The sequence below is a fragment of the Loxodonta africana genome, chromosome 9 (genome assembly GCF_030014295.1).
Source record: "Loxodonta africana isolate mLoxAfr1 chromosome 9, mLoxAfr1.hap2, whole genome shotgun sequence".
In the NCBI taxonomy this organism is placed as follows: domain Eukaryota; kingdom Metazoa; phylum Chordata; class Mammalia; order Proboscidea; family Elephantidae; genus Loxodonta; species Loxodonta africana.
The window spans coordinates 28220178-28242226 of record NC_087350.1 but is presented as its reverse complement, the minus strand read 5'-3'; positions in this window follow the sequence as shown (position 1 = coordinate 28242226).

Genomic DNA, 22049 nt, shown 5'->3' with positions numbered 1-22049 from the left:
ACAGTATTTTTAATTTCTGACTTATGAATTTTATTTACATGAAAGGTCTTACAAAGATATTTTTAAAAACCTGAATACTAGGTCTACATTTAAAAGCTGGTCTTTTTTTCCCTAGTCAAGTAAGAGTTGAACAAGAGGAATGAAACTTTAAGAGCTGAAAATTTTTGCTTTTCAAATACTTTAGGGATGGAGTAATGGAATGGTCTTTTCACAGATTTCTAGCACTGGTGATATATTGAGATACTACTTTAATCCTAGCTTCTTGTACCCTGACATGGATTTCCTCTAATAGAAAATATTTTTACCTTCTGTCACAATATTTTGCATGTTTCTCATACAAAGTCCAAAGAATACCTCCAGAGGATCTGAAACAATATACAAACTAATGGAGAAAAATATATGATACAAAAGGCTTGAAGGCACCTTCCCTTTCTCGAAAGGGAAAATAAGGGCTGAAGCAGTTGAACTCAGCCTATCTACATCCTAACACCTCCTGTGCCTTAAATATTTAATGTGAAATCTGTGGATTTATATAGCTTACAAAATGCCAGGGGCTTATTATCTTTACAGTTTGCACGACAGGAATATTCATGTTGCTCGAATCCACAGTCTAAGACAACAGGAATTCCTCCAGGTGCTAATGGCAGATAACTTTCATGCGGCTTCAATAATCCACTAATTATGGAACCCCTCAGGTAGAACAATGTCATTAATCTGATTAAATTATTCATATTGCTGGAAAGCTAAATCTTATTAGGCCTTCACTATTTTATTTGGTTCTCCAGTATGGAGATGCAAAAGGACAAAACCATCTTTTCTCCACTGTGTTTTCCAGCTGGGGAAAAAAAAAGCAATTAAGAAACAAATAGGCCCATACTTAGAGTTTCTATGCAAGACCACCACCCAGAAGCAGGACACTGTGAGTTAGGCAGAATTTTCCAGGTTCCCCCGTTTGCTACCGTGTTTCAGCGTCAGGCCTTAAACTATGGTAAGGTTGAGATTCTATTACAGTTTCTTACTGTTAGAAAACCAAAAAAATCAAACCTATTGCCGTCGAGTCAATTCTGACTCATAGCAACCATATAGGACAGAGCAGAACTGCCCCATAGCGTTTCCGAGGAATGCCTTGTAGATTCAAACTGCCAACCTTTTGGTTAGCAGCCATAGCTCTTAACCTCTATGCCACCAGGGTTTCCGTACTGTTAGAAGTACTGTCTAAATTAAAGTGAAGAGGTTTTATCTCTCCTAAACGGATTAGTAACAAGATTGTTGAACTCCTAATGCCAAATGTGCTACCCAATTATACCAAACAGAAATCCCCTTTCAGGTTTTTGGCAACAACCTGGTCCATTTCTGTATCTGTGCTGGTCTAGCAGACAGTTAGAAGGTGAAAGAAGATATGGAGATTAGATTAAATCCTGTGGTAATTTGATGTACCATTTATCCAAGTACTCTGTGTGAGTACTAATTTGTAAAATGCTTTACAACCCTTAATTTTAAAATGTCATAGCTGGTTCATCTGTCATTTCCATTTTGCAGAAAGAGGTACTAATTCAGGACATATTTCTGTCAGGAGAAACACATGCTGATAAAACCCATTGCTGTCAAGTCGGTTCCGACTCCTGGTAAACCTATAAAACAGAGTAGACCTGCCTCATAGAGTTGTCAACGCTGTAATCTTTATGGAAGTAGACTGCCACATCTTTTTCCTGAGCAGGGGCGGTGGGTTGAACTACTGACCTTTCATTTAGCAGCCAAGCGCTTTAACCATGGTGCCACCAAGGATCCTTAAGGCCTATAAAGAAAATGTATATTTCTTAAAAATGGAAATAAAAATGCAAAGTGTTTGGAAGTCTTACATTTGATCAAACCAGTTAGATGACATTATTAACGTTACCCACACTTTCCTGATTCTAGCTGTCTCACTTCTACTTGAATTTCTATTAGGTTTCTCAGTTCTCAAATATTCTTACTTCTTCCATGTTTTCCAAAACACTGGGCAAAGCTGTGATAAGCCTTTCAGTTGTAGCCCAGAGCTTTCTTTTAATAGATATGTAGTCAAAGACACACAGCCAGTCCAGCTCCCAGCTAAATTTAAATCATAGGATACTAGGAATAGAATTCATAATCTTATGTTACAAAAACACCATCCGCTAACAGACCTCCCAAGACTTCAAACATCTCTATTTTCTTCTTGGATCAGCAGCTATAAGGCACCATAAAAATAAACCTATGGGCAAATCTACCTACCTAACTATGATATCTTAGTGGTAGAGAGAGCAAGCATTTAGCCCACGTCTGTGGGAAGTTTTCCAATTACATTTATGGAGACAGGTTTTTTGTTTGTTTGTTTTGTACTTTAGATGGTTTACAGAACAAACTAGCTTCTCATTAAACAGTACACATATTGTTTTATAACATTGGTTAGCAACCCCACGACATGTCAACACTCTTCCTTCTCAACCTTAGGTTCCCTATGACCAGCTTTCCTATCCCCTCCTGCCTTCTAGTCCTTGCCCCTGGGCTGGTGTGCCCCTTTATGGAGACAGGTTTTTGAGTCAAGTGTGTCTTGAGAGAGCCAGACCACATTAAGTAATTTTTTTTTTTTAATCTTTCATGGTTTTTTTTAACTGTGCTTTAGTTGAAAGTTTACCGCTCAAGTTTATTTCTCATGCAAAAATTTATACACGTATTGTTATGTGACACTAGTTGCAATCCCTACAATGTGACAGCACACTCTCCCTTTCTACCCCGAGTTTTCTGTGTCCATTCAACCAGCCCCTGTCCCTTTCTACCTTCTCATCCCACCTCCAGACAGGAGCTGTCCATTTAGTCTCGTATATCTACTTCAACTAAGAAGCACACTCTTCATGAGTATTATTTTACGTTTTATAGTCCAGTCTAATCTTTGTCTGAAGAGTTAGCTTCAGGAATGGTTTCAGTTCTGGGTTAAAAGAGAGTCCAGGGGCCATGTCTTCCGGGGCTACTCTAGTCTCAGTCTGATCTTTTTATGTGAATTTGGGTTCTGTACCACATTTTTCTCTTGCTCTGTCAGGGACTCTCTGTTGTGATCCCTGTCAGAATGGTCATTGGTGGTAAACGGGCACCATCTAGTTCTTTTTGTCTCAGGCTGATAGAATCTCTGGTTTATGTGGCCCTTTTGTCTCTTGGGCTAATATTTTCCTTGTGTCTTTTGTGTTCTTCATTCTTCTTTGCTCCAGATGGGTTGGGACCAATTGATGCATCTTAGATGCCCACTCTCAAGCTTTTAAGATCCCAGGTGCCACTCACCAAAGTGGGATGCAAAACATTTTCTTAATAAGCTTTGTTATGCCAATTGACATAATTGTCTCCTAAAAACCATGGTCCCCAGACCCCTGCCCCTGCTACTCTGTCCCTCAAAGTGTTTGGTTGTATTCAAGAAACTTCTTAGCTTTTGGTTTAGTCCAGCTGTGCTGACTTCCCCTGTATTGTGTGTTGTCCTTCCCTTCACCTAAGATAATACTTATCTATTATCTAGTTAATGAATACCCCATCCCTCCCTCTCCACCCTCATAACTATCAAAGAATGTTTTCTCCTCTGTTTAAAACTTTTCTTCAGTTCTTATAATAGTGGTCTCATACAATATTTATCCTTTTGCAACTGACTAATTCCACTCAGCATAATGCCTTACAGATTCATCCATGTTATGAGATGTTTCTCGGATTCCCTGTTGATCTTTATCTTTGCATAGTATTCCATTGTGTGTATATACCATAACTTGTTTATCCATTCATCTGTTGATTGGCACCTAGGTTGTTTCCACCTTTTCGCTATTCTGAACAGTGCTACAATGAACATGGATGTGCATGTATCTATTTGCATGACAGCTCTTATTTCTCAAGATGTCTTCCTAGGAGTGGGATTGCTGGATCATACGGTAGTTCTATTTCTAGCTTTTTAAAAGGAAGTGCCAAATAGATTTCCAAAGTGGTTGTACCATTTTACATTCCCACCAGCAGTGTAGAAGTGTTTCGGTCTCTCCATAACCCCTCCAACACTTATTATTTTGTATTTTTTGGATTAATGCTAGCCTTGTTGAGGTGAGACTGTATCTGATTGTAGTTCTGATTTGCATTTCTCTAATGGTTAATGATCGTGAGCATTTCCTCATGTATCTGTTAGCCACCTGAATGTCTTCTTTGGTGGAGTGCCTGTTCATACCCTTTGCCCATTTTTTAATTGGGTTATTTGTATTTTGTTGTTGAGGTTTTGCTGTATCTTATAGATTTCAGAGATTAGACCCTGATGGTATATGTTGTAGCCAAAAATTTTTCCCAGTCTGTAGGTTGTATTTTTACTTTTTTGTGAAGTCTTTTGATGAGCATAAGTGTTTGATTTTTAGGAGCTCCCAGTTATCTAGTTTCTCTTCTGGTGTTTGAGCATTGCTAGTTATGGTTTCTGCTCTGGTTATGCTATGTATTAGGGGTCCTATCATTATCCCTACTTTTACTTCCATGATCTTTATCATTTTAGATTTTATCTTTAGGTCTTTGATCCATTTGGAGTTAGTTTTTGTATGTAGTGTGAGGTGTAGGTCTTGTTTCATTTTTTTTTGCAGATGGATACCAAGTTATTCCAGCACCACTTGTTAAAAAGACAGTCTTTTCTTTTTTTTCAATGGACTTTGGGCCTTTAACAAATATCAGCTGCTCATAGGTGGATGAACTTATGTCTGGATTCTCAGTTCGGTTCCATTGGTCTATGTATCTGTTGTTGTACCAATATCAGGCTGTTTTGACTACTGTGGTGATACAATAGGTTCTAAAATCTCGCAGTGTGGGGCCTCTCACTTTGTTCTTCTTCTTCAGTAATGCTTTACTTATCCAGGGCCTCTTCCTTTTCCATATGAAGTTGGTGATTTTTTTCTCCATCTTGTTAAAAAATGTCATTGGAATTTGGATCAGGATTGCACTGTATCTGTAGATTGCTTTGTGTAGAACCGACATTTTCACAATGTTGAGTCTTGCTATCCATGAGCAAGGTATGCTTTTCCACTTATGTAGGTTTCTTGCAGTAGCATCTTGTAGTTTTCTTTGTATAGGTCTTTTACATCTCTGGTTAGATTATTCCTAAGTATTTTATCTTCTTGGGGTCTATTGTAAATAGTACTGATTTGATGATTTCCTCTTCGAAGTTCTCTCTGTTGGTGTAGAGGAATCCAACTGATTTTTGTATGTTTATCTTGTATCAGGATAATTCACCAAAATCTTCTATTAGTTCTAGTAGTTTTCTTATGGATTCTTTGGGGTTTTCTGTGTATAAGATAATATCATCTGCAAATAGGGATGCTTTTACTTCTTCATTACCAATCTGGATGCCCTTTATTTCTTTATCTAGCCTAATTTCTCTGGTGAGGACCTCCAGCACAATGTTGAATAAGAGTGGTGGTAAAGGTCATCTTTGTCTGGTTCCCATTATCAAGGGGAATGCTTTCAGACTCTCCATTTAGGATGATGTTGGCAGTTGGCTTTGTATAAATGCCCTTTATTATGTTGAGGAATTTCCCTTCTATTTCTCTTTTGCTGAGAGTTTTTATCACGACTGGGTGTTGAACTTTCTCAAATGCCTTTTCTGCAGCAATTGATAAGATTATGTGGTTCTTGTCTTTTGTTTTACTTATGTGCTGGATTACACTGATTGTTTTTCTAATGTTGAACCATCCCTGCATACCTGATATGAGCCCCACTTGGTCATGGTGAATCTTTTTTTTTTTTTTCGATATGTTGTTGAATTCTATTGGCTATAATTTTGTTGAGGATTTTTGTGTCTATGTTCATGAGGGATATTGGTCTGTTATTTTCTTTTTTTGTGATGTCTTTACCTAGTTTTGGTATCAGGGTTATGCTGGCTTCACAGAATAAATTTGGGAGTATTCTACCCTTTTCTATGTTCTGAAATACTTTTAGTAGTAGCGGTGTTAACTTTTCTCTGAAAATTTGGTAGAATTCTCCTGCGAAACTGTCAAGACCAGGACTTTTTTTTGTTGTTGTTGGAAGTTTCTTAATTACCTCTTCAATCTCTTCTTTTGTTATAAGCTTAGTTTTTCTACCTCTAGGTAGGTAGTGTGTTTCTAGAAATCCATCCATTTCCTCTAGGTTTTCAAATTTGTTAGAGTACAATTTTTCGTAGTATTACATTATAATTCTTCTAATTTCATTTGGATCTGTTGTAATATCGCCCGTCTCATTTCTTATTTGGGTTATTTGCTTTCTTTCCTGTTTTTCTTTTGTCATTTTGGTCAGTGGTTTATCAATTTTGCTGACCTTTTCAAAGAACCAGCTTTTGGTCTTGTTAACTCTTTTAATTGTTTTTCTATTCTCTATTTCATTTAATTCTGGTCTAATTTTTATTATTTGTTTTCTTCTGGTGCCCATGGGCTTCTTTTGCTGCTCTCATTCTATTTGTCCAATTTGTAGGGATAATTCTTTGATTTTGGCCCTTTCTTCTTTTTGGATGTGTGCATTTATTGCTGTAAATGGACCTCTAAGCACTGCTTTTGCTGTGTCCCAAAGGTTCTGGTAGGATGTGTTTTCATACTGATTTGATTCTGTGAATTTCTTTATTCCATCCTTGATTTCTTCTATAACCCAGTAGTTTTTGAACAAGACGTTTTTGGTTTCCACATATTTGATTTGTTTTCCTTACTTTTTCTTTTACTGATTTCTACTTATATGACTTTATGGTCAGTAAAGATACTTTGTAATAGTTCAATATTTTGGATTCTATTAAGGCTTGCTTTATGGCCTAATATGTGGTCTCTTCTGGAGAATGTTCCATGTGCATTGGAAAAGAAAGTATACTTGGCTGCTGTTGGGTGGAGTGTTCTGTATATGTCTATGAGGTCAGGTTGTTTGTGGCATTTAGATCTTCCGTGTGTTTATTGAGCTTCTTTCTGGATGTTCTGTCCTTCACTAAAAGTGATGCGTTGAAGTCACCTACTACTATTGTGGAGCTATTTCTTTTTTCAATGCTATTAGAGTTTGTTTTACGCATTTTGGAGCTCTGTTGTTGAGTGGGTAAATATTTATTATGGTTATGTCCTCCTGTGACCCTTTAATCATCATACAGTGCCCTTCCTTATCTTTTGTGGTGGATTTTGCTTTAAAGTCTGTTTTGTCAGAGATTAATTTTTCCACTACTGCTCTTTTTTGATTGTTGTTTGCTTAATATATTTTTTTCCATCCTTTGAGCTTTAGTTTGTTTGTGTCTTTGACTCTAAGGTGTGTCTTGTAGGCAGCATATAGACAGATCATGTTTTTTTGTCCATTCTGCCACTCTCTGTCTCTTTATTGGTACATTTAGTCCATTTACATTCAGCATAATTATTGATATGTATAAGTTTTGTGCTGTCATTTTGATGTATTTTTTTTGTGTCTGTTGTTGACAGTTTCTTTGTTCCACTTAATTTTCTGTGCTGAGTCATTTTTCTTTATATATTTTCTTTTCATCTTTTTCATTGTTGTTGATTTCGTATTTGCTGAGTCTTTGTTTTTCTTCTTTTTTATTTAGATGTGTAGAATTGTTAGTTTCCTTTTTGATTACCTTAATAATTTCTTCTATTTTTCTAAGTTTAAATTTTTCTTTTATTTCTTGATATCCCCCTTGACTACTTCTCCATATGAAAGTTCTATGACTATATTATTTAGTCCCTTTTTTTTTTGTTTTAATGTCATCTTTTACATATTGACATCTCTGTTTCACTATTTTCAGTGTTTTAGCTTTGATTTATTTTTGTGTCTTTCCTATCTGGGTTGATATCTGGTTGCTCTGTCCTGTGTTCTAGTCTTGGGTTGTTATCTGATGTTACTGATTTTCTAACCAGAGGACTCCCTTTAGTATTTCTTGTAATTTTGCTTCGGTTTTTGCAAATTCTCTTAACTTCTGTTTATCTGGAAATGCCCTAATTTTGCCATCATATTTGAGAGGGTATATAATTCTTGGCTGGCAATTTTTTTTTTTTTTCCTTCAAGGCTTTATATATGTCATCACATTGCTTTCTTGCCTGCCTGGTTTCTGTTGAGTAGTCCAAGCTTAATCTTATCGACTCTCCTTTGTAGATGACTTTTTGTTTTATCCCTAGCCACTCTTATAATTCTCTCTTTATCCTTGGTTTTGGCAAGTTTGACTATATGTCTTGGTGACTCCTTTTGGGGTATACCCTGTATGGAGTTCTATGAGCTTCTTGAATAGATATCATCTCATCTTTCATAAGATCAGAGAAGTTTTCTGCCAACAAATCTTCACCAATTCTCTCTGTATTTTCTGTTTTCCCTTCCGTTCTGGTACTCCAATCACTCATAGGTTATTCTTGATAGAGTCCCACATAATTCTTAGGGTTTCTTCATTTTTTTTAATTCTTTTATTTGATTTTTCCTCACATAAATTGGTGTCAAGTGCTTCATCATCAGCGTCACTAATTCTGACTTCCATTGCCTCAATTTTGCTCCTATGACTTTCTATTGTCTAATTTTGAAATTTTATTGTTAATCTTTTGGATTTCTATTTGTTCTCTCTCTGTGGATTCTTGTAGCCTGTTAAATTTGTCATTATGCTCTTGTATAGCCTTCTTAAGTTCCTCTGTTGTTTTGTCTGCATGTTCCTTGGCTTGTTCTACATTTTGCCTGATCTCCTCCTTCCTAATCTCTTGAAAAGCTCTGTATATTAATCTTCTGAATTCTACCCCTGTAATTCCAAGATCTTATCTTCCTCCAGGAGGTTTTTTGGTTCTTTGTTTTGGTTTCTTGCTGAAGCCATCATGGTCTGCCCCTTTATGGGATTTGATATTGACTGTTGTCTCTGAGCCACCAATAAATTATTATATTAATTTTTTTTATGCTTGCTTACTGTGTCCTAGCTTCTTGTTTTGTTTTGTTTTGTTTTGATATGCCCAAATAGGCTGGTCATGTGAGCTACTTTGATTACTGGTATCTTTGAAGCTTTCACGTCCTGTCACCAGGTGGATAGAACTGCTACTCAGTATTTGAGCCCAGGAGTCCATTTACTTTTGTTGTGTGGATTCAGCTCAGAAGTCCAGGTCATTTGTCACCGAATGTGTAGTGCAGGCTCTCACCCATAGTGCTAGATGGGCAGGGCTATGTAGGGGTGATTGGAGCAGGCAATCTGGCTATAGTAGGGGGTTATTTGCTGAGCAAAGTAAGAGGTTGACAGCTGCCCCTGAGTACCTGGGTGGAAGGCATGTCCCTATTCCCTAGAGCACATAGGTGGGTGGGTTTTGCAGCCTGACTTTGGACACCCAATGCTGTTGGCTATAAGGACTGGGGAGGCACCACTTATTCTTGGACCCCTGTCGTGGATGGCTAGGTGGAGTGGATGGAGCCACTAGTCCTCAGGCCCCTAATGTAGGAAGGTGAGGACCCTGCTTAATGAGTAGGGCAGTGTCGAATGTCATGAATCTGCAACTCCCCCTTAGCTGTTGCAGTTGAAAATAAACTTCAGATATGTACCCTTTTGTACTACGCTAATGAGGGCCTACGCTTATGCCTGTGCCTAAGTAATGGGGCTTTGTCTGCCCTGAGGCCCTGGCCTGGGGGAGCTGGCAGATTATTTTTTCCTGTTTGTTAATTTGTTCCCTCTCTAAAGCCAGGAGAAAGGCTCAGGGCACATGATTGTTCCACTTCTGGTCCAAGGGGTGCAGCAACCACTGAAGCCAGACTGAGACTGGAGCAGAGCAGGGAGGGGGCAGTGAATAGGAGAGAGGTACTTCCAGAGGGGGAAGGGTTTTTTTGATCCCATGTGGTAGGTTAAAACTTGCACTTTACTTTCACAGATTCAGTGTCACTTCTCCCTGGTTCTGGAAGGTTGTGCAGACTCTTCACTGCTCAGATTCTCCTGATGTGGGAAATGCATCCCGACTGCTACTGTTTTCCTCAGCCCAGGCGCGCCAGCTGATCCAGCTTGTAGGGTGCCAGCCAGGTCAGATCTAGCAAATCCTCGCTGCTTCTGAACTCTGTCCCTCCCCCTGCTGTCTGACTCCTCAACTTTGTCTTTGATGTTCAAAACTCCCAGATTGTCACATATAATCAATTCACTTGTTTTTTGGGGTCTTTGTTTTTTGTTGTTGTTGTTGTTGTTGCTGTTGTTGTTGTTGTTGTTGTTGTTGTAAGAGGGACCACAAGAAGCTTCTGACTACTCCACTATCTGACTACTCCGCCGCCCTTGCATTAAGTAAATCTTGAAGCCATAGGCCAGGTCTCTAACTGTTCCAGGAAGAGGTTATACATCTACCAAGATTCTTCTTTAAAAATGAAGGACCTAATCCCCAGGTGCTAGAAATGCTTCAGGCAGGCACACTCAACTGTCAATCTCCTACAAGGATTGCCTCCACTAAAGACAGCTCCCATGCTCCAGATCACTAGCCTTCTTGAGGTGACCCATATCCACTGAACATTCCATGTGGCAGTGTGAAAGGCCCCACAACCTTGCCCAAATGAGGATGATTCTAAAGGATTATCCCAAATTTAGAGCTCCCCCAGTGTTAACTGAGGCTGCCATTGAGAATGCATTGCAGCTCAGCTTCTCCCTCTGCCTGATCCTGCTTCCTCCTCTCCATACCTGTTGACCCTCAAAGCATTCCCTAATAAACCTTGTGCATGTGAATTCCTGCTCAGAGTTGGCTTCCTGGGTGCTAACCCTGTGACAGTGTTTGATCGTTATACTTCCTAGGAATGCTCCAGGCCAAAGAGCACACCTGCCTCTTTGAGTTCTTCTGGGTTAAATCAGAATTTCTAGGCCTAAATTTGCCCAGATTGGTATAACAAAAGATGGGAAGAAATGAGTCTAGTCCCAGAACAAGGTAGGGAGACAAGAAGAATTGAAGACATAGTCTGCAAATGAGCACTAAACATTTTATTTTCTTGTAAAATGGCCTTCTTTAGGGATAGACAATATAGGAAAGTCAAGGGGGCTTTACCTGAGATTAATTTAGCAGGTGGGCACAGGAGGATGAGACTTAGTACAAAAAGAATACTCTGCTTTCACTTCAACTAGGATAAGCCAGGCTGAAATTCAAAATGAGACCTTTATGGGTACACCTCATTGCTGACAACTATCGCTGGCACCCTAGAGCATAGTAGCAGGGATGTAGCATTCTGAGTCACCCAGGGAATTCCACAACCATCACATTTACAACTGCTCCCAAATACTAAGTGTTCTAGGTCAGGTTCCCTAGAAGCAGAGTCTGAGACAGGAGTGATCATGCAAGTGATTTACTGAGCATGTGTCCTCGGGTAAAGTCTGTGAGGCAATGGTGGAAGCATAAGACAGGGAAGTAGCGAGGTGAAGATGTGATGATAGGAGGGTAGGACAGGGGAAGTAGCTAGGTGGGGAAGTGAGTTCAGCCGAAGTCTAGCCATAGTCTGATCCCACAGGGAATTTCAGAGCATGAATACACCACAGGATCTTTCCACCTCAAGGCAAATGGCGCAGCCTTCCATACTCATGTATCTGTTAGTCATTGCTGTGGGCTGCCCTTGGTTGGGGGTGGAGACTGGTGGGAAGCATACTTCCAAGCATTTCTAAATAAAAAGCTGTCTTAGATCATGGGTAGTGCTTACAAGAAAGAGGTAGCTCTCAGCTATTAGCAGTCAACCCTCACAACAGTTGGCAGGTAGGCACGCTGCCCCATAAAGGGAATCTGAGAGGCAGACTGTTCTGGATTAAATTGTGTTTCTACAAAATATGTGTTGGAATCCTAACCCCTATACCTGTGGATGCAATCCTGTTTGGAAATAGGCTTTTCTTTGTTGTGTTAATTAGATCAGACTTCACAAGGGTGAGTTCTAAATCGAATCATTTCTGAATTATAAAAAGAGCAGACTAGACACAGACACACACATGGGGAACAACAGGTGTCATGTGAGGATCATCTACAAGCCAAGGAATTTCAAGGAACCAAGGAATGCCTGGAGCTACTGACAAGAAAGGAATCCACATAGCCTAGACCCCGTTTTGGACTTTAAGCCTCCAGAATTGTAAGAAAATAAATTTACATTCCTTAAAGCCACTCACTTGTGGTATTTCTGTTACAGCAGCACTAGGAAACTAAGACAAGCGCCAACAGCATCTACTTCACCAAAACAATACCATGTGCAAGGTGCTGTACAGGCTAGAAATATGATTGTAAGACTGGGACATATTAAACATTGCCTCAGTGCTCTCCTATAACCCTACACCTATGCCCCGCTACTCTAAGAATTTGCTTCTGTCATAGGGTGTCCTTTGAGAAGATTCTCTGCTCCTACCAGGTGGGACCCTTGCAGATACAACTACAAGTTCTATAGGAGGAGGATCCAGATTGGAAAATGGAAAAGAAACAGCAGTGCTTACTTAATGATTTTTCAAGAATTATTCTTTTACATGTTAACCCCATAGAATGATCCTTTTAAAAACTGGAGACCTTTAGTAGTAAAGTCCCCTCTTGATTTATATTATTTTTATTAGTCAAGTCATCAGCAACATGTGATTTTAGATATGACAGAGTCCCAACATTCAGAAATAGGCTAAAAGGCCTTCATTACATTCCAACTGCAGAGTCATAACATTTTACCTATCTAAATCAAACTTTTAGCTTAAAATGGAGATAGGGTCATCCAATACTGGAATGGAAGGCCCAGGAAACTATTTCTAATACTTTTACATCATTGTCCAGCTGAATCCAATGACAGGAACAGAAAGACATGGGTCATCACTGAGTTCCATGTGGCATTGGGCAAGGCACTTTCACCTCTTGGTACTTTAATTCCTCATCTTTAAAATGAAGAATTTGAACTAAGGGATTAATTTATTCCACAAATACCTATTGAGTGACTACTATGTGCAAGACACTGTGCTAAGATCCCAGGATAGAATACAAACCAAAACACACAGTCACTGGCCTCATGGAACTCACAGCCCAGTGAACTTGGAAGGTTGTGTTGTCAAGGAAGATTGACAATACAAACAAGTCCAAAAATATTAATAGTGATAAACGTTATGATGGAAACAAAAGGCGATAAAATATAAAATAATGGGATTTTCATAGAGATTTTTGTATAAAACAATATTGAAGCTGAGTCCTGAAGATAAGAAGAAGCCAATCACATAGAGAACATTCTAGACAGAAGGAACAGACTATACAAAAGTTCTGAAGTGGGGGTTAACTCGTTATGTTTAAGAAGCTAAAAGGAAGATTAGGGTAGATGGAATATAATGGCCGAGGGGCGAAATGGCACAAAATGAGGTTAGGCAGGACCAGGTCGTGTAAATCAGGATAAATAATATAGATTTGACCCCAAGAGAAATGAGAAATCATTGCAAAAAAAATTTTTTTTTATTGTGCTTTAGGTAAAAGTTTACAGAGCAAATTAGTTTCTCATTAAACAATTTATACACAAATTGTTTTGTGACATTGGTTGCCAACCCTGAGTTCCCTGTTTCCATTTGTCCAGTTTTTCTGTCCCTTTCTGCCTTCTGGTCCTTGCTTTTGGGCTGCTGCGCCCATTTAGTCTCGTATACGTGATTGAACTATGATGCACGTTCCTCACATGTGTTATTATTTGCTGTAGACCTGTCTAATCTTTGGCTGAAGTGGAGTGACTTCAGTACTGAGTTGAAAGGGTGTCCAGGGGCCATACTCTTGGGGTTTCTCTAGTTTCTGTCAGACAAGCAAGAATGGTCATTTTTTTGTGAATTTGAATTTTGTTCTACAATTTTATCCAGCATTGTTCAGGACCGTCTATTGTGATCCCTGTTAGAGCAGTCAGTGGTGGTAGCTGGGCACCATCTAGTTGTTCTGAGCTCGGGTTGGTGGAGGTTGTGGTAGTTGTGGTCCATTAGTGCTTTCCCTTGTATCTTTGGTTTTCTTCATTCTCCTTTGCTCCAGCCAGGATGGGACCAGTAGATGCATCTTAGATGGCCACTCTCAAGCTTGTAAAACCCCAGAAGATACATTTTCTTTTTAAATTATGCTATGTCAACAGAGCTAGATGTCCCCAAGACCATGGTCGCCAGCCTTCAGCCCAGTAACTCAGTTCCTCAGGGAATTTGAACATGTCTGTGAAGCTTCTCTGACTTTGCCTTGGTCAAGCTGTGCTGGCTTTCCCAGTATTGTGTGCCCTTACTCTTCACCATAGTTCCCACTTATATACTATTTAGTTAGTGTTTTTCCCTCCCCTCCTCCTCCATTGCAAGATTTTAACCAGAGTAAGACATTATCAAATTTACTTATTGAACCACACTAGCTGCTATGTGAAGAACTGATGGGAGGTGAACACAAGAAAAATATAGAAGACCTGTGGGAGACCTCTGTTATAATCCAGAAAGTGATGATGGTCGTTCAGTTAGCATACTGGCAGTGGCAAGAGAGGGAAGAGGAAAGAAGATATATTTTGAAGTGATAACATATATCTGATTGATGTACTGATTATTGCTGTAATGTGGGAGATAGCTGAAAAATAAAGAAAAAAACAAGAATGATGCCTGAGTTTCTAACATAGATGACAGGATGAATGGGGATACCATTTACTCATGAATATCAATGAAATGGAAGGAAAAAATTGGTATCAAGTCAAGAATTCAGTGTTGAACACATTAAATTGCTTAAGAGACATCCAAATAGATATAACAAATAAGCATACATATATAGGTCTAGAGGTGTTGTCCGCTTTTTATTATTATTATTATTAGGCAAGGCACTTAACCTCTCAGAAACTCAGTTTTTCCTAAATAAAATGGGGTTGATTATACCTAACTTATGGAGTTGTTATAAGGATCAAAATGTAAACACACACATAAGATACACATTAAATGTATGAATATGTGTCATGGATTGAATTGTATCTCCCCCCAAAACGTGTGTATTAACTTTGTCAGGCCATGATTCCCAGTATTCTGTGGTTGTCCTCCATTTTGTGATTGTAATTTTATGTTAAAGAGGATTAGGGTGGGATTGTAACACTCTTACCAGGTCACATCCCTAATCCAGTATAAATGGACCACCTTTTATCCCTGCAGACATAAAAGGAAAGGGAAGCTAGCAGAGAGTTGGGGACCTCACATCACCAAGAAAGCAGCACCGGCAGGAGAGAGCGTCCTTTGGACCTGGGGTCCCTGAGCTTGAGAAGCTCCTTGACCAGGGGAAGATTGAGTACAAAGACCCTCCTCCAGAGCCAACAGAGAAAGAAAGCCTTCCACTCAAGCTGACACCCTGAATTTGGACCTATAACCTACTAGACTATGACACAATAAATTTCTCTTTGTTAAAGCCATCCACTTGTGGTATTTCTGTTACAGCAGCACTAGATGACTAAGACAATACGTGCGTATAATGATAGGCAATATTTTAAACACACACACAGACATTAGATGTATGAATGTGTATGTATAAATAGAAATTCAATAGGAAACATGAAACTAATTCTTTACTTTTTAGCCCCTACTACTTGTAAACCAAAACCAAACCCACTGCTGTCGAGTCGATTCCGACTCATAGCAACCCTATAGGACAGAGTAGAACTGCCCCATAGAGTTTCCAAGGAGCGCCCGGCAGATTTGAACTGCCGACCTGTTGGTTAGCAACCGTAGCACTTCACTTTGCCACCAGGGTTTCCCTACTAGTTATACCCACACATAATTCTCAAAGGTCATACTGATCATACAAGTCACTAGCAGTTAAACCAATGAGAATTCTTCCTTCATGAGTCTATGAAGATAATGATTTCTAAGTGTTTGTTCCACCAGATACTAAGAAGGTAGAAAAGGTGTACATACAAAAGTAATACTAAGCATTGAGAGAGAGAGAGTAATCAATAATTGCCAAAGTTCACCATTGCATATCAACTATGAGTAAACATTAAGTACTCAAAGGACAGGACTTCCTTCAATACATAACAATAATCTATAGAACTGCCCTATGCAGTTTCCAAAGAGCGGCTGGTGGATTTGAACTGCCGACATTTTGATTAGCAGCTGAGCTCTTAATTACTGCACCACCAGGGCACCAATATATAAAAATACTCTTCACTAAATATTAGTCCAAAGGACTAATGGACCACATGAACCACAGCCTCCACCAGCTTGAGCCCAGAAGAACTAGATGGTGCCCCGCTACCACCACCAACCACTCTGACAGGGATCACAATAAAGCGTTCCAGCCAGAGAGGGAGAAAAATTTAAAACAAAATTCAAATTAAAAAAAAAAAAAGAGACCAGACTTACTGATCTGACAGGGACTTGAGGAATCCCCTGAGACTATGTCCCCTGGACACCCTGCTAACTCAGAGCTGAAGCCACACCAGAAGTTCACCTTTCCACCAAAGAGTAGACAGGCATATAAAACAAACAATAACACACATGAGGAGCGTGCTTCTTAGTTTAATCAAGCATAAGAGACCAATGGGCAACACCTGCCCCAAAGCAAAGAAGAGAAGGCAAGAAGGCAAGAAGGCAAAGGAAAACTAGACAAATGGACATGGATAACCTGGGGTGGAAAGGGGAAGGGGGAGAGTACTGACACATTGCAGGGATTGCAACCAATGTCACAAAACACTTTGAGTATACATTTTTGAATGAGAAACTAATTTGGCTGTAAACTTTGACCCAAAGCACAACAAAATTTTAAAAAAATAATAAAATAAAATTTCTGGAAGATTAAAAAATATATATATTCTTCCCTCTTTTTTACTTCACTTTCCTTATCATTCCTTATCAAGGAATAATTTTCTCCAAGTAGAAACAAAAAGTATTTTCCTGGTAAAAGTCCTGCATGTGTAAAGAACAATCCCTTGGTCTCTGAAGAACAACCCTTCCGGTAAGAGGCAAAGTAAGTGTTGAAGTTCCAGGAATTTCTGAGGGGTTAACCCTATTTATACAGGACTCTGTCTCTTTGAATAGACCTTCTGGAGTCATAACCAAGCTAATTGATCTTCTCCATGGCATCGCCCTGGCAGGGAGCGTCTGGTGCCAATGCTATAAAGATATAGAGACAGATGAGAATGTTTTATCACCAAATACTCTACACAGGCACCCAGATAAAACGATCAAAGACAATGAAGCAAAACTTCTGGAAACCTGTCATGACAGCAGGAAATGTTAACCTCCATGGGCAATTTTTGCAATGTATTTGGTCATCTGGGCTCTTTTTTAAAACCAGTTAAGGAATAAAATCTATTATTGAAGCTCTCATTGGTAATAATAGTGACATTTTCAGAAACTGACTAAACTTCATCTCTGCGGTAGGTTCTGAAGATATCTTTCAAAAATTAAAATGTAAATAAAATTTTCAAATTTATCAAATTAAGGTTTTTAAAATTTCTGCTTCAAGCTTTCATCGTTTACTTAAAGACAGTCAAGTGTAAGGTCTTGCTTAAATACCGATTGCTAGAATCCATTGTCTTAGAGATTTTCCAGGGTGTCTTAGAAAATGTTAGGCTGATGTGAGTGGAGTTTGAAATAGACAAGTAGAAGGCTTTTTGAGCCTGGGGTGGCATGTTGGGATGGGATGGGAAAGCTGAATCTCTCTGTAGGAGATCCCACAGTTTCTCTCAGACGTATGGTCAGCATTAGGGACAGAAAGGGGCCTGCTTTGACCATATGCATTACATTAGTGATCTTCACAGTGAAGTACACAAGATTTTCTGTTTGCAAGTGTTTTTATCTCCTCCTTTCTTATTTTCATATGTATTTAATGATGAATATATAATATCAACACAGTTGTACTGTATTTGTAATTTAAAATGCATATATATACATACATACGTATGATTAGAGATAAAGATGTAGACGTCCCTGGGTGGTGCAAAAGGTTAACACACTGAGCTGCTAACCAAAAGATTGGTAGTTCAAGTCCACCTGGAGGCAGCTTGGAAGAAAGACCTGGAAATCTATTTCCAAAAAAATCAGCCATTGACAATTCTATGGAACACAGCTCTACTCTGATACACACAAGATCACTATGATTTGGAATCAACATGACAGCAACCAGTTAGTTTTACAAGTGTCTGTTTGCCTACACACATACACACACACACACACACACACACATAGATGTGTAATTTACATACTAAAAATTTTTTCCTGATAATGGTGAATGACCCACACATTTGAAGACCCATGCTCAAGGTCTCAGGAAAAGACCAGTGATGTTTTAATTACATAAAGTGGCTTGCCCTAAAATACTTTTCATGAGTATTATAACTGCCATTGTAAAGCCACTAATTCAGGGCCACACTGTGCCTTTCTGCAAATTAGAAAAAGGAGCCCTTCTTCCAGGGGGACGTGCTCAGAGTACAGCTTTGGGAGCTGAGCAGGGGCCAGGTTACAGTTCCATTCATCCCTCAGCAGACACCCTTGTGCAGTGACAAACTGCACAGACGTCTAAACGCATGGGCCCTGCCTGCTCCACTTTCAGAGAACGTGTTCAGAGCAGCCACTCTCTCTGCCTCCATCTGGCTAAACTTCTGGGCAATGGCCCCAGCAGCCTCACAAAATGGCAACTGCTTTATGAATCTGCCTGATCACAGACAAGAGTCTGGTCCTCAGCTTCACAGTCTCAGACATGAGATTTTGTCAGCACTCTAGAAATAGAGCCATTTGCTTTTGCCCAAGAGCTAATCGGCAAACTTATGAATTTGTGTTAAGAAATAGGACTCAAAGAGTCTGGGACACTTTGAGCAAGCACAATAAGTACATCTACCCATTGTAAGCAAAACTATATGGAAAACCAATTTCTAATCAGAAAGGAAGCGTCTGCCCAATTAATCAAACACTGAATAACATCAGGTAAAGATGGCCAGTTATCTGCCTCTAACAGTACTGGTACTGGCTGCCATCTGATCAACTTCAAATCGTGGCATATCTATGTGTGTCAGAGTAGAACTGTGTTCCATATTGTTTTCAATGCTGATTTTTTGAAAGTTGATCTCAGTCCGTTCTTCAGAAGCACCTCTCAGTGGACTCAAACCTCCAGCCCTTTGGTTAGCAGCCAAGTGCTTTAGGTGTTCGCACCACCAGGGACTCTGCAGCTTACAGTAGAGGTAGTTTTATTAATAGGATTGAATAGCTCTGGCTACAACTCCTGAGGTCCATCCCATATTAGGGGTTGTCTCCCCATGGGCTTTGCCAGTGTGATCAGTATACTGAACTGAACAGTCACTAGCTTGTTCTCTTTCCACAAAGAACTTGGTAGGACACAGCCAAGGATGTCTTACTGATTCTTCTTGGTACATTCCTGGATGATAAAACATTCCCCCTTTCTGGCAACTTTTTTTCTTCAGATATGTTATGACATAAAATTGGGCTTCAATCCATTCTGGAAGGAAAGCGCTCCCTCTCAGGATCCTGTATATCACTGCTACTGTCCCTGGAGCTGGAATCCCTGGGTAGTGCAATTGGTCAGTGTGTCAAAAAGTTGGAGGTTGGAGTCCATCCAGGGGTACCTTGGGAGAAAGGCCTGGTGATCTACTTACAAAAAATCAGCTACTGAAAACACTATGGAAAACAGCTCTACTCTAACACACATGGGGTCGCCATGAGTCAGAGTCTAATAAATGGCAACTGATTATTTGGTCCCTTGAGCTTAATGGTTATCTTTCAAAGGAAAGAATTTTCCAATTTTTTTTGCAGTTTCTTGGGGGTAGTTTATGGAAATCCCCAAGTACCAAAAACAATGTGTGACTCCACTGCCCCCGGGACTGCAAAAACCTTTTCCTGCCAGTTCCCTTTACATTCACGTGGCAGCTTCAGGTGGTAACCCTCCTCATTCCTGAGACACTTCTACCATCTTGTCCTCCTCAAAACTAAGAATGTCTGCGTGGCAGGGCCTCCTTTTGATAAATTTATTGTTATAATTTTGGCAACCAATAGTGATATAATAAGGAGAAAGCTATGTATTTAGACTTGAGTGAAAATAAACTTCATCAGGGGGAAAAATGTGCCCATTCATAAAGGTGTTTATACTTATAGGGCCCAGTAAAAGAAAATTATTTATTTTAAACCCAAAACATTCCTCCAAGTGATATGTTTGACCTCAGTTTCATGTCAGAGTTTAATAGAAGAATATTTCTCTGTGTATTTTCATTTTCCCATTAATACATGCTACACTGAGAGAAAATAAATAGGTAAAAAGTAAGTCATTGAAGTCAATGAACTGATGTTATTCATGTTTTAAAGTTGGCAGCAAAAAGGGATTGCCAAAAAGTACAGGGGCTCATAGAGCCTAAAAGTCAACTACTTTCTGTAAACATGGTTTCTTTCAGGTTAATAGCATGTCCTTGGACCAGAGTCTTGGGCCATTGCTCTATTTTCCCATTAGGTATCCTAAATGCGCATAAAATCTCTCTTCTCTTTTTAGTGGTGGGAATTGGCTGCCCATTCTTTGCAAGGATCTTTTTTTTTTTTTTAAACTTTGAACAAATGATTATAGCTGTTACTGATCATGTAAGAAAATAACTATCTGGCCTGATATCTGGAAAAATGTATCAGGCTTTACTAGTTTTGAAGATGAAATACTATCTATTACTGAGAGCTGTATTATCATCTACTCACACCTCTTCTAGATTTGTGATTTCCTGGATCGCATTTATACGGTATTCAGTATCTTCTATGCTGAAGGCAGAGTCCCTGTGCAGTGCAAATGGTTAAATACTAGACTACTAGCCGAATCGTTGGCAGTTTAAACCCACCAAAGGTGCCTTGGAAGACAGGCCTGACAATCTGTTTCCAAAACTCACAGCTTTGAAAACCCTATGGAGCTATTCTACTCTGCATACATGGGATCGTCATGAGTCAGAACCAACTCAATGGCAACCAATAGCAACATGCCAAAGGCGCTGTGCTAGACAGTGGGGAAAATAGGAAAGTGAATTAGGCCTGGTTCCTGCCTCCAGGAATCTGGCACTGTACAGGGAGAGATAGGTGAGATGTGCACGCAAATGGCTACAATGTGAGGCAGCATGAAATTAGGGTCATGGAGAGAAGGAGCAATGCCCTGGGAATTCAAAGGGAGCCTGTCTTCCAATGGGGATGGTCAGGGAATGCTTTTGCCACCTCTGAGTTGGGCATGAAGCCACGAGTCAAATTTCAGAAGGCACAGATGGGGGATGAGGCATTCCAGGCAGACAGAATGGCATGAGCAAGGACAGAAGTAGAAAAAGCACAAGGGACAAACAGTGATCCAATTTGGCTGGGCCATGGTGTACCATAAGGGGTAGTGGTGCTTGGAGGATAAAGGTAAGTTGAGGTCAAATTGTGAAGAGTTTTGAATGCATAATAAAGAGCATAAATCCTTCAGTAGGCAATTGAAAAAAAGCGAACCTGTTTCTCAGAATGTGTTTTAGAGTAATTGGTCAGGCAGTGGGGTCCAATGTGGAATAGACGGGGAGAGGAGGAAGCCATAGGAAGGACACTCGACATACTCAATTTAAGAAATGATTCGTGGGCTTCCCAACAGACTTCTGTGAACAGACAGAAATCTGAAGGGTGATCATTTCTTAAAACTGATTTTTTATTCCCGTCTGTCTACAGAAGTCACAAAAGCCAAAATTCATGGAGAGGTTCATCAGCCCAAAATGCTAGATATGAATTCTAGGGAACTGTAAATCTGAAGGCAACCCTGGTGGTTTAGCAGTTAAGTGCTACAGCTGCTAACCAAAAGGTCAGCAGTTCAAATCCACCAGGTGCTCCTTGGAAACTCTAAGGGGCAGTTCTACTCTCTCTTAAAGGGTCGCTATGAGTAGGAATCGACTCAACAGCAACAGGTTTGGTTTGTTCATTCGTTTTTTGGTAAATCTGAAGGGGCCAGAGGTGGGTACTGAAGTCAAGATGCAGAACTAAACTTTCAGAACCAAGAAAATGAGGAAAAGCACAAACAAAGTCAGTTGGATCAAATTGAGAGTGGGAAGAAAGTCCTGTCAGATTGCCTAGAACAGAATTTTTTAATTTTGTGTTATCTTTTTGATGATAATCTAAAAAATTTATGAAAGCATATTTTTGGCCATGTGGACAACCACCTTAC